The sequence below is a fragment of the Vicugna pacos genome, chromosome 2 (assembly GCF_048564905.1).
Source record: "Vicugna pacos chromosome 2, VicPac4, whole genome shotgun sequence".
In the NCBI taxonomy this organism is placed as follows: domain Eukaryota; kingdom Metazoa; phylum Chordata; class Mammalia; order Artiodactyla; family Camelidae; genus Vicugna; species Vicugna pacos.
Window position 1 is genome coordinate 104,373,120 of NC_132988.1, and position 14,041 is coordinate 104,387,160.

The following is a 14,041-nucleotide window of genomic DNA, read 5'->3' on the forward strand; positions in this document are numbered from 1 at the left end:
AAGTCTGTTTCTGTTTTGTATTTATGTTCTTTTTTTTTTTTTTTAGATTCCACATATGAGCGATCTCATATGGTATTTTTTTTTCTCTTTCTGGCTTACTTCACTTAGAATGATATTCTCCAGGAACATCCATGTTGCTGCAAATGGCGTTGTCATTTTTATGGCCGAATAGTATTCCATTGTATAAAAATACCACAACTTCTTTATCCAGTCATCTGTTGATGTACATTTAGGCTGTTTCCATGTCTTGGCTATTGTAAGCAGTGCTGCTATGAACATTGGGGTGCTGGTGTCTTTTTGAAGTAGGGTTCCTTCTGGATATATGCCCAGGAGTGGGATTTCTGGGTCATCTGGTAGGTCTATTCCTAGTCTTTCGAGGAATCTCCATATTGTTTTCCACAGTGGCTGCACCAAACTGCATTCCCACCAGCAGTGTAGGAGGGTTCCCTTTTCTCCACAGCCTCTTCAGCATTTGTCATTTGTGGACTTTTGAATGATGGCTATTCTGGCTGGTGTGAGGTGATACTTCATCATAGTTTTGATTTGCATTTCTCTGATAATTAGTGATATTGAGCATTTTCCTCATATGCCTATTGATCATTTGTATTTCTTCCTTGGAGAATTGCTTGTTTAGGTCTTCTGCCCATTTTTGGATTGGGTTGTTTGTTTTTTTCTTATTATGTTGTATGAGCTGCTTATATATTCTGGAGATCAAGCCTTTGTTGGTTTCATTGTTTGCAAAAATTTTCTCCCGTTCTGTAGGTTGTCATTTTGTTTTACTTACGGCTTCCTTTGCTGTGTAGAAGCTTGTAAGTTTAATTAGGTCTCATTTGTTTATTCTTGCTTTTATTTCTATTGCTTGGGTAGACTGCCCTAGGAGAGCATTTTTGAGATGTATGCCAGATAATGTTTTACCTATATTTTCTTCTAGGAGGTTTATTGTATCTTGTCCTTCCTCACTTTCTGTTCCTTTTTGTTTTCTTTATAGGCTCCCATTCTTCTTACTTCCTTTTAAAAAAATTCAGCACCTGTAGGGGGCTGATAACAAGGTTCTCTGAGCTTCTTACTGCTCTGTTTATACAGTTTTCATGCTGGGGGTAGAAACTGGTACAAATTATTAGAGCCTAGAGCAGGATCTTCCTTAGACCCAGGGAGCTGGGCGCCTGCCCTGAGCCCTGGGCTCCACAGGGCTCCACTGGGGCTCTTCTCTGGCAATGCTCACCCACTTGACCAGGTCTCTTGGCCAGGTGTCTACAGGGCTAAGGCAGTGTGGCTGCTTGGAGTCTGTGCCCGTGGGAGCCTAGACCAGAGCCATCACAGTTGTGCTGGGGTGTCCATACAGGGAGGAGAGAGAAGGTGTATATGCTGCAGGCCAGAAGCATTCATTGATATCCTTGTCCCATATCCCTCTGATGTTTGCAGTAGTTGACTGGCAATCCAGAAGTGCCCTGACTTCTTGCTGGGGGAACTCAGTATTATTTTTTACCAGCTAACCCTGGACAGTGTATCAGAACTCATGATTTCACCTATTACTCTGTGTCATGTCTCTTAGCAAAACCAAAATAGGACTTGTGATTCATTCCCTGCAACCCACCCGCCACAATCCTCCCATCTTAATAAACAGCTCTCGATTGATCAGACACTCTATACTCTTCTTTCTATCTGTTATCATGAACTTCTACTGAGATAATCCATTAGCACATCCTGTTGACTCTGCCTTTAAAATATCCTTCCTTTTTTTTTTAATCTTTTTTGGGAGGGGGAGGTAATTAGGTTTATTTGTTTATTTTTTAAATGGAGGTACTGAGGCTTGAACCTGGGACCTTGCCTGTGTATGCTAAGAATGCTCTCTACCATTGGGCTATACCCTCTCCACTGCCTTTAAAATAGATCCCAAATCCAACTACATCTTTGCTTTATTGCCACCATCCCAGGTTTAGTCACCATGATTTCTCACCTGAGCTACTTTGGTAGCTTTTTACAACAGTTTCCCTGCTCTCACTTATGCCTTTTCCTCCCAAAGTTGGTTCTCCAACAACAAATAAAGCAACTTATTAAAAAGTAAAACAGATGATACTACTCCCTTGTTTAAAATCCTCTGATGGATTTCCATTGAAATTAGAATTAATCCAAACTCCTTACACTGATTCTTGGGTCCTACACAATCTGACCCCCTGCCTACTGTAATGGTCTCCTCTTAGCCTGCTCCTTGTTGGTCACCACCTCCTTCCATTCTAGCTTTTTTTCTATTTTTTCTATTTTTTACATACTCATACTCATTTCCTTCCCTATACATGTTTTTTTTTTTCTGCCTGGAATATTGTTACAAAGTTCTTGAAAGGCTGGGTGTCTGTTATCCTGGCTCAAATGTCATCTTCCAAGAGAAGCTTTTCCCAGCCACCTTCTCAGTGTAGGCCATCACACATGTAGCACCTCCAGTCAGTCTGTCAGACTAGCGTCTTTTTTCTTCATAGCACCCATCAATATCTGAAATTCTCTTACTCATTTCATGCTTATTGTTGGTTACCCTCCACTAGAATATAAGTGCCACAAGGGAAGGGATCTTTTTAATTATAATTTTTTATCACTATAGCCTTAGCCTCTAGAATGGTTCTTGATATCTAGTTGGTGCTAAATAAATATTTGTTGAATGAGTGAATAAATGAGTGTACATAAGAGGCTTTCAAACTTTCTGACCATTCACCTAGAATTTGTTTGAAGGTTGTTTATACTGAAAATAAAGGAACCAACCTAGGATCCTCAGTTGAGTTTCCTGGGAAGCAGACTCTGACACTGAGATCAGCATGTAGGAAGTTTATTAGGGACTGCTTCAGGGATCAACACCAGTGGAAAGAAAGGGAAGAAAGTAGGATCTGGCAGAGAGGAGTTTGGCTGTGTTAGTTTCCCAAAATGTCTAAGTCAATCCCAACAGGAATTGCAAAGCTAGGAAAGCCCTCCCAGTTTGATCCAGATCATGATGGCTGGGACCAGGATTTATATTTCCATGATGATCAGTTACAGGCCACCTGGGGAGGAGGTACTCCATTCAGATCAACTATAGACACCACCGCTCTAGCAGGTCTCAGTGCTGCAATGAATGCTCATCATCTCCTCCTCCACCAGCCATCTACCCTCACCCTCAGCCAGCACCTCTGGTGCTCCTGGTGGCTCACCTAGTAGTGTGACCCAGACTCTCAACTCTCAACTTAGGGTCTGAGTCCTTAGTCACTATGCTAGTTTCAGGCTGTGCCTGCTACATTGTTCTATTTACTATTAAAATTGGACAAGAGAGTACCAAGAGGTACTCAAATGGACCATGGGTGGAAAGCATATTATTTTCTGCCCCCACTGGGGAACAGCAGTCTTGTCTCCTCCTGGTGACTAGGGCCAGGATGGTGATTCCTCTTCTTGCCCTCTGGTCCCTTGGCATGAGGAGCTTAAAGAGCCCGGTGGCAGCCAGGGTGAAAGAACTCCCTTTTAGGAAACAGGACTCTTGGCTGTTCAGACCCCAAAGTTTCAGGAATGGGAAGCAAAAATGCCCAGAATGGATTGTTAGGACTGAAGGAAAAATGGAAGTATTGCTTCCATTTCTTGATCCCTAGGCCTATGTATTCCACCCACTGGGGAAACAGCAGCATATAAGGGTCATTTATTTAGAATGTGCACCGCATTATGGAGGATGGTGTGTCATGCTCACAAGGTATTGTCTTTGAGCCGGTTCTTCCATCAGGGTAGTGGCTTCTGTGTATTGCAGTATGTGATATGAACAGTGGATCTCATGGTCATGTGCCTGTCCCAGCATCTCCTTTAATGTTAAGTGGAAGGTTCCTTTGTGTAACACAATAGTATGTGGAATCTCATGCTGGAGGATTAAATATTCTATATATGCTTGGATAATGGTACTGGCAAATCCACGCCTAGAATACCTGTCTATTCTTGTCAAACGGAAGATGGTATCCAACATTGTTAAGTTATCACCAAGTGCTTGCTTGGTCTCTTTGAGGGATTGTGTCATACTGGGCAGTCAGCATTGGTTTCTGTTGCTAGAAGGTTGGACATTCAGTGGTGGCAGTAACTAGATCAGCTGTAAGTAGGACTGGTGCTATTACATCCGTGTATACCTCCATCCCTGCCATGGTGGGAATCCCACTCATGTGCCCATCATGCAAGCACCAGAGTGGCTGATGTCAGAGGCTGACTTGTATCAACTGATATGTGTGTTTTTCAGTGCCTCTTCTACAATGAATGTTCGCTGTTGGTCATTAACATGTGAAATAAAGATCTTCACACTCTATGCTCACTTCCGTATGTTCACCCACATGGCTTTACCCTAGTCTTTGTTGTTCTTCAATCTTCCAAGCTTTCTGCTTCCAGACCTCTGACCAGATGACCAAGCTATTCAGCACTGCCTGTGAGTCCCTGTGTATTCTAATTTTAGGCTACTTCTCTTTCCACATAAAGTGGCTGACCAGGTGGGAGGAATTTCCCTCACCATCATCTCTCAAAGCCACACTGGGTGGAGCAGTGCAGCCATCACCATTTGTAGCTTGTACCAACAAAGTAAGTTGAGTCATTTGTGAATCAAGCCCAGGCTTTTTCTAGCTACATCAACTGATTATCAAGGATTCCCCGACTCCACCATGCACTAAAAGATGTGAGCTAAGCAGGCATCTACTGGTAAGTATTTTAAAACCAGCCCTCTACAAGAATAAATTGTACAACACAGGAATTACAGACAATATTTTAGAATAACTATAAATGGCATATAATCTTTAAAAGCTGTGAATCACTACATTATACACCTATAACTTAAATAATATTGTACATCAACTATACTTCAATAAAATAAATAAATTGAATAAAAATAAAAATAAAAACCAGTTTTCTGAAAAGGAGGAAAAAAATCTGATTTGTAGTATTTGCTAATTTTCATGGTGTGAATACTTCCACTATAGTCAATTTCAAACTACAATGTGATGTCAACAGGATGGCAACCTTCTTGGAAACTTAACAATGAGCTCTCAGGAGCTAGCGCAGACTGGGTCCAGCATACCACCAGGTGCTGTGTCCTACCTGCATGCTATCTTCTCTTAAATCTTGCTTGTGCTCTCAGGTCTTACTGATATTCATTCCTAGATGTACCTCTTCCATCTGGGCCAGCCCCACCTTTTGGCTTACAGTAGGTGACAGAAATATCTCTTGAAGGGTAGTTCTGGTGTCACGGTCACTTGCTATTCCATGGTGAGGTACTTGTCTCTGTTGAGACCCGGCAGTACTACAAGAGCTGAGTTTTGAAAGGTATACAATTTTCTGTTGCAGTTGATATGGCTTTGATCCAGAACCCTATGGATCTACAATGTGATTCTCCTATTGAAGCTTGCCATAAAATCTACATGTCATATTTTCCCACTATAGGGTCTGCTGGGCTGTGTGGTCCAAGAGGCCAGCTGCTGCTGCTGGCTTTGGGCCTGGACAGGCTGTAGAGTCCTCTCCTGCTGTGGACCCCACAGAAAAATGGCATCCTTCTGTGTCAGATTTGAGTTAGTGCATTATTGCTGGGACTATAGTTTCCAGAACCTGAAGAGGCCTACGTGGCAGGTATAGTGCTGCCTTTCTCATAATGGGAGTTACAAGATGCAGTAATTCCTCCTTTACTTTGGAGGGGATGTCCCAGCATACCCAAGCTCAGTGGACTCTAAAAAATTACTTATGTGGTAAGCTTCTGAATCTTCTAAGGTTCATGCCCTCCACTAAAAAACAAAAACAAAAACAAAAAACAAAAAACCAAGGGCATTTTTCACAGAACTAGAACAACAACAACAACAAAAAGAATGTATGTGAATTACTAAGGCCTCCAATATTCTAGCAACTTATTTTTTTAATTAAAAAAGTTTTAATTAGGAATAGATCTTGGACATAATAAGTTCACATATAAACACATATACACATATTAATTGAAACATATCATGATTTTTTTAATATCCTAGCAACTTCTTGTGCATTTTGTCCAACAATCATGATGTCATCAATTTACTGGACCAGTGTGATTTTCTGTGGGATGTCCAGCTGGTCCATGTCTCTTCAGACTATGTTGTGACAGAGGACAGAGAGTTAACACAGCTTAAGGGCAAAGCTATATATGGATAACCTCACACATTCCAAAGGAGTGAGTATTTTCTGATTCTCTTTTTGATAGGGATAGAAAGAGTTGATTTGCCACCCATCTATCTCTTAGGTCTTTAAGCGAGACAACCATTTTTACCTTTTTCTCTCAGTTTTTTAAAAAATGTGGGTGGTAAAATATGTACAGTTGGCCCTCTATATCTGCATGTACAAATTCAACCAAAGGTGGATCAAAAATATTAAAAAATTCCAGAAAGTTCCAAAAAGCAAAAGTTGAATTTGCCACACTTTGGCAAATATTTGCATAGCATTTACATTGTATTTACAACTATTTACATAGCATTTACATTGTATTAGGTATTATAAGTAATGTAGAGATGACTTAAAATATACAGGAGAATGTGTATAGGTTATATGCAAATATTACACCATTTTATATAAGGCATTTGAGCATCTGTGGATTCTGGTACCCGTAGGGGTTCTGGAACCATTCCCCCTTGAATACCAAGGGATGACTATATAACATAAAATGTATCATTTTAGCCATTTTAGAATGTACATTCAGTGGCATTAAGTACATTCACATAGTTGTGCAACCACCACCACCATTAATCTCCAGAAATCTCAGCATCTTATTTCCCTCAGCGTATTGTCTTCAAGGTTCATCTATATTATAGATGGTCTGATTTTCATGCCTTATTAAAAATAATATTCCATTGTTTGTATATACCACATTTTGTTTATCCATTCATCCATCAATTAATATTTGGGTTATTTCTACCTTTTGGCCATTGAGAAATAATGCTTTTATGAACATGGATGTACAAATGTCTATTTAAGTCCTTGCTTTCAATTCTTTTGGATATATGCCCGGAAGAGGAATTGCTGAATCACATGGTAATTCTTTGTTTAATCTTTTGATGTTTAATCATCATACTGTTTTCCATAGTGACTGCACCATTTTACATTCCCAACTACCATGCACAAAGGGTTCCAATTTCTCCACATTCTCACCAACACTTGTTATATGCTGCTTGTTTGTTTTTATAATAGGCATCTTAATGAGTGTAAGTGATTTCTTATTGTGATTTTGATTTGCACTTCCCTAATGATTAGTGATGTTGAGCATCTTTTTATGTGCTTATTGGGTATCTGCATATCTTTTTTTGGAGAAGTGCCTATTAAAGTCCTTTACCCACTTTTTAAAGTAGGTTGTTTGTATTTTGTTGTTTCCCTGGGGTGATTTTGTAACTGTTTTCTATTCATTGCATTTGTTCTTTTTTTTATTGAAGTATAGTTGGTTTAAATGTTGTGTTAGTTTCAGGTGTACAGCATAGTGGTTCAGTTATATGGAGATACATATATATATACACACACACATTCCTTTTCATACAGTTGTTCTTTATTTTCTCTCACCCTCTTTTTCTGCCTTCTCAGGTTTCAGTTGAACATTTTATATGATTTCATTTTATCTCCTTGTCTCCTCACTCAGCATATCAATTACATTTCCCAAAAACTTTAGTGGTTGCCTTAGAGTTTTCAATATACATTTCAACTTAGCTAAGTCCATCTTCAAATAACATTATACTGCTTCATGTATGCTGTAGGTAACTTACCAGAGTACCCCCAGTACTTCCCTCCCATCCCTTAAGACACTGCTGTCATTCATTTCACTTATCCATTTGCTAGAACCACCCAATATGTTATCAACATTACTTTAAATGAACTGTTATCTGTTGGATCAATTAAGAATAAGAAAAATAAATGATTTTATTTTACCTTCATTTATTCCTTCTCCAATTCTTTATGTAGATCTGAGTTTCTGATCTGTATTGTATCACTTCCCTTTCCTTGAAGAATTTCTGTTAATATTCTTTGCAAGGCATTCTTCATCTCCGTTACAGTGTTTTGACTTCTAGCAATTCCTTTTCATTCTTTTTTAGTGTTTCCATCTCTTTACTTATACTACCCATCTGCTCTTGTGTGTCATTTACTTTTTCCATTAGAGCCCTTAGCCTTCTAATCAGTTATTTTAAATTTCCTGTCTGATAATTCCAAAATGTGTGTCATATCTGAGTCTGGTTCTAATGCTTGCTTTGTCTCTTCACACTATGTTTTCTCTTGTCTCTTAGCATGCCTTGTAATTTCTTCTTGAAAGCTGGTGTGATGTATTGGGTAATAGGAACTGGAGTAAACAGTAGGTCTTTAGTGTGTGGTTTTATGTTTATCTGGCAGAAGTTGGGCCGCGTTTAATGTTTGCTGTAGCTGTAGGTGCTGAAGGCTTCAAATTCCTCTGGTGTCCTTTACTCTCCCCTGTTGACTAGGGTTTCCCTAGGAATTTTCCTCAGTTAAGAGTCCTTATCTGGCAGCTCTTTCAGTGTTATACCACTGTTATACCAGAGCCCTGCTGGTGGGGATGGGGGTGTTCTCCACTCTTATGATGGAATCTCAGTCTTTTAATGGGCTTGTATTTCTGAGCTGTGACCTCCACAAGTCTTTCTTAGCTTTTTTTTTTTACCCTTTTCGGTGAGACAGGATGGCTAGAAGGGGTTGGAGTGGGAGAATTGCCCTCCTCCAAGGTGGGACAAGGCTCCAATAAAGTCTTCTCCCATTCTAGCAGAGCCATGAGAGTATCTTACTTGGCTCTTTATTGTGAAAACTTGATGGGATTCCTAGAGGTAAAATCCACTGAAATGTGGGAGCCCCCCTAATACTGGGGACCACAGGAATTTCTCACTCTCCAGATCGCCCCTCTCAGCCTTTAGTAATTTGCCAAAATGATCATTTAGGTGACTGCACCAAACAGTTATGACTCCAGTGGCTTCTGCTCTATGAAAACAGATCTTTGCTGTGACTCTACAAACTTGCCTATCTCTCCAGACTTCAAGGTGGCAGTTTACTCGCCAACCTCAGTTTTCTAATGGTTCCAAGAAAAGCCATTGGCTTTCAGTTTCTTCAGCTTTTTCTTCTAAGAACATAAATGGTAACGCCTACAGCTATTTACATGCTGGAGGTGTAAGTGGAAATTTCTCCCCAGGTTGTTTCTTATTTAGTATCTTGGCTGGGGTGGGAGGTGCAGTTTCATAAGCTTCTACTTGGCATTCCCCACTATGACAGTTCTTACTCCTTACAGGCCAAAAATTCAATATGGGGGTTGTGCAAACTACCAAGGATGTCTATTCTAAGTGTACATTTGTGGACTGGAGACATGACAAGTGAGTGTGTTTGAGAACCCAGGAAAACTACTATGAGCTGGACCTGGGTGAGACCTCCATTCCAGGCTCCCATCTGCTTCCATTCTAACAGAGTCCATAATGACACTTTGAGTCTCTCAGTATCAATGTCAGCTCAGATTCTGTACCCAACTGTCCTTGAAATATTTGCATATTCTCTATTCTCCAGCATACGGCTACATAAGCAAATGGTATAGATCCCTTGAGGAAAGGACTCGGGGAATTATTACTGTACACACTTGTTATGGTGTCATAGAGTCCTTTCTCCTAGGGACACGTTTCTTCAGTAATTAATGTATTTCAGGCTGAGAAACTGATTGAGGAATCAAAACTAGAATAGAGTCACTTATGTTGGGGACACAGTGGAGTTGACCAATGCAAATGCCTTAAGGAAAAATGAAACTTATCCTTACCTAACATATGCTGCAGGAATTTACAACTCTTCTCAGAAATCAGCAGACGATGCCAGGTAATCCCCCAATGCCAAGTCTATTTACATCATCTTTGGATTTCCTTGTTCCTCTGACTCAGCTACCCTGATCAAAATAAGGAAGACCACCTGGTAACCAAACAGCTTAAAAAGACAAACAACTTCTGCATTTACCCAATAAAAACCTTTTAGTCTGTGAGCAACTTGGAACTCAGTGCTCTGGTAGACTTGAATGTCCTGGTTTGCATGTTGAAACCCTTGCAATAAACTTGTATTTCTGCTTTGTTTTACTCAGCATGCAGAATTTGGTATTTGACGTGGTTTAGGTTCAGAAACTGGGCAAGTTTTCTTTGGGGTAACTGATCTCAACCTCTTGATTGTCCATCCTTGATTTACTTCAGTTGTTCAGATTGAGGACTTCCTTTGATGGCTGCCCATCTATTTTGCCCTAGATGACTTGACCTGCTTGCCATCTCTATAATTCTATGGGTCAGGTCCCCTGGACTGCACTTCTACCTTGTAGTGTCCACTTGGTTTTGGATGTTTAATACCACCATAAGACCTCTATGTTACAGGGTCCTATTATCTCTACTGCTTTCAGGAGCCCAGCTCTGAAATGTCATCTTATACCTTCAGGCCCAGACTACAAAGAGAGCCACCACTGAATTTATGAGTGATGTTGATGCATGTCACCAGAAAACTCCTTTTTGAATTGATAAGTGGTATATCCTCTGAACTTTTCTGGGGAATATACTCATTGGCTGAGTTCTCCAGCTTTATACAAATATTTTTGCTCTAGCATGTTCACTTATTTGTGCCCTTTAATCCCCCCTTACAGTGTCAACCACAGCAGTTTCAACATTTCTAACTAAGTTGGTCTACTGTGAGCCGTTGCTTTTTCCATGCCTCTTGATGACATCTTGAGTGTGTTCTGCATCACTTGGGATTCCTGCATGAGTGTTTAAATCCTGTGTCCTGGGAGTGTATCCTCAAATTGATAAATTCTCCCTCATCCAACTATGTTCCCACTCTCTCTTCCCTTCTTTATCCAGAACCTTCAGAATTCAATCCCATGCATACTTCCCTGGCTCCTGCTGGTTGGCCAGGTCCTACAGCTTCTTGGGAGTTGCTTCCAATATTATCAGCCTTAGACTGTCCCTGGAATATCATATATTGCTACTTAATCACTGTCTAGTGGCCAGCAGGGAAGGCAGAGGTATATCCTGAGGGAGGTGCATATCATCCTGCTCAGAAGGCTCTCATCTCACATGAAGGAGCACTTGCTTTTAATAGGAAGTAGTGGGGCATTTTGGCAGGCACAGCAGGTTGTAGAGAATTTAGGGGTTCAAGACTTTTTATGTATATAAACCTAAATGTCCTCATCCCAAGTGTCAGAGTCCTGCTCTTTCCCAACCAGGGACCTAACCTTGAAATCTCATGCCTGCCCAAGTTTCCACTCGGCCTTCTGCTACTGTTTAGTTAAGTCCTGGGATTGGTCCTCAGTTTTCGGTCTTCCCACTGCAGGAGATGAAACCTCATCATATGCTCCCAGAAGATCTTCTGGCTTTCATATTGAGCTTTGAATTGCAAATTAATCAGTCTTTCATTATCTCCCCCTAAAGTATCAAGTCCACTTAGCAATAGCCAATCAAACCCCCATGTTCTTTTTAACTTTTTCTGTTTTGTTTGGTTTTTTGGGGGGAGAGGTAATTAAGATTTATTTATTTATTTAAACAGAGGTACTGGGGATTGAACCCTGGACCTCATGCATGCTAAGCCCACATTCTACCACTGAGCCTCCAATGTTCTTATAAATGCTATTTCCCTTATACTTTGGCAACTGTACCTAATCTTTTCCAGCGCACTACAGTTGAAAACTAACAACTGCCCTGCTTTCTTGTGGCGGCTATGTTCCATCTGTTACCACTAATTCATTGCCAGCCAATGAAATTGGTGGCAAACTCCAAAATTCAATCATAGTATCTGCTTTCTTGGACCATTTCTGGCACAAAATCTTTTAGGTTGGGTTCTATGAGAAGGAGACTCTGAAGCAAAGATTAGTGTTCTGGAAGCTTATTAGGGAGTACACTTAGGATCAACACAAGTGGAAGGGAAGGCACGGAAGTAGGATCAGACAGAGGGAAAACTGGACCATGATTCTGTCGTAGATAAAAGAACTTGTCCCTGGTTCCTGGGAGGTACCACTTCTAAACCACTGGAATTTCCCATGGGATAGGAATGCATTTGCTATTTATGGTGGGTTCTTGGACCACACCTGAGTTTATGCTAATGAGACGATTCAGGATGAGGGCTAGTCATGCCAGAAAGATCAACCATGTGATTAAAGAGTTGAGGCTTTGAGCGATGTGATTATTAGCCCAAATTTTTGACCTCTGAAGGGGGCTAGAGATTGAGGTCAATCATAGGGCCAATGATTCAATTATGGCTGTGTAAGGGAACCCCAGTACAAACTCAGGACACAGAAGCTCAGTGGAGCTTCCTAGTTTGTGAACAACCCACTGATGTGCCAGGAGGGTGGCATGTCCTAATTCCATAGAGAGAGGGCACAGCAGCTCTGTGCTCAGGACCCTCTAAGACTTCACCCTATGTATCTCTTCATTTGGCTGTTCTGATTTATACCCTTTATAGTAAAATTGTAATCATAAGTGCAGCACTTTCTTGAGTTCTGTGAATCTTTATTCTAGCAAATTATTGAACCTGACAGGGTTGTGGGAAACCCCAAATTCACAGCCAGTTGGTCAGAAGTGCAGGTGGCCCAGAGATCCCTGAACTTGTGGATGGCATCTGGAATAAGGGTAGTCTTCTTGGGGACTATGCCCTTGAACTGTGGGGTCTGAGCTAACTCTGGGTGGTTAGTGGCCAAAATGCATTGCAACACAAGAGATGTCATCACAACAATAGCCTCAGCTGATCGCACAAAGCGCTCTGATGTTCTGAAGCTCACCGTTACCCCAAGCCTGGGAGAGGGGTCAGGACTTTATACCTCCACAGTGTCTTCAGGCTGCCTTTGGGCAGCTCTGTTTAATCAAGGAAGTTCCTGAAGGGAGCAGACAGCTGAGGGTTGTCTGCAGGAAGCACTCCTAGAAACTGAGAGATGTCTTTCATTCTTGAAGCAGGATTTTCATCCCAGTCATAGGGTCCACTACACTTTGTAACTATTTCTATTAAATGGTAGACAGAGGACAGGGTGATTAAAAGCAGTCCTGAAGATTCTTTTGAATTTGTAAGCACTTTGCAGCTAAAGAGAATTCAAAGAGGGAGATTGGCTGGTTGATCCTGGCAAATCCTCATTAGTGATCACATCGTCTTCCTAATTAAATTTTTTCGATGTCTTCCTATTGCTCTTGGGAAGGCTAGCCTCAACATCATTAGCAGGACAATTCAGTCTCTGCGTGAAACAGCCCCTTCTTGCATCTGCAGGATCATGTCTTCCCCATCTCACTACATCCATGTTCTCTCTGTCTGTGGATTGCAAATGACTTTTTAAAGTTTCAGGGCCTTTGCACAGGCTGCTTCCTCTGCTTGGAATGCCTTCCTCCCTCTTTGTGTGACCAATTTGTACTGATTTTTTAGGTCTTTGTTTAAATGTCCCTTTCTCAGAGAGGTCTTTCTTAACCCTCACTCCAGACAAGGGCTACCTGTTATATGTTCTCCCAGTGCCTGTCCTCTTTAGATGGCCTAAAAAACACTTACCAGATATAGTTATCTGTGTTAGTTGTTAAATGCCTGCCTCTCTTCCTCTGATCAGGTCATGAAGCCAGGAACTATGGCTATCTTGTTCTTCCCTTTACTCCAGCACTTAATGCAATGCCTCACATGGGAGTTTAATAAATATTTGTTGAGTGAATAAGTACATGAAATAATTAAGGGATAGATAACAGTGACACAGTGTAGTGGTTAAGCATGTGGCTCTGGAGGCAGACTGGGTTCAAATCCTTTAAATCCTGATCCATCCATTGAGAGCTCTGTAAACATGTCCTCCCCTTGGACAATGTAGAAACTTCAGTTTATCGATTTATGTTGAGCTTATCTCACTGGGGGAACTTATTCTCAATAACCAAACCCTAGAAGAATAATGTAGAATATGAATACCTATTTGTCAGTAGCAGCACCACACTGCCCTTAAGCACGCAGACTGTTCTGGGATGAATTCAGAACTGTCATCTTGGCCATAATACTTCACCCCTTGGTGAACAGTCTCCTCACCTGTAAACAAGTCTAACCTATAGAACCC

General features: G+C 41.0%; 1 long non-coding RNA gene across 3 annotated transcripts in view; it reads right to left on the minus strand.

Annotated features, from left to right (window-relative positions):
• The window catches only part of LOC140687804 (uncharacterized), a 57,816-nt gene that overhangs the window by 41,961 nt on the left and 1,814 nt on the right, over positions 1-14,041 (minus strand). For all 3 annotated transcript variants that reach the window (XR_012062405.1, XR_012062408.1, XR_012062398.1), the window contains exon 2: positions 9,770-9,892. This is a non-coding gene — a long non-coding RNA (uncharacterized lncRNA). The remainder of the gene's footprint in view (positions 1-9,769; positions 9,893-14,041) is intronic.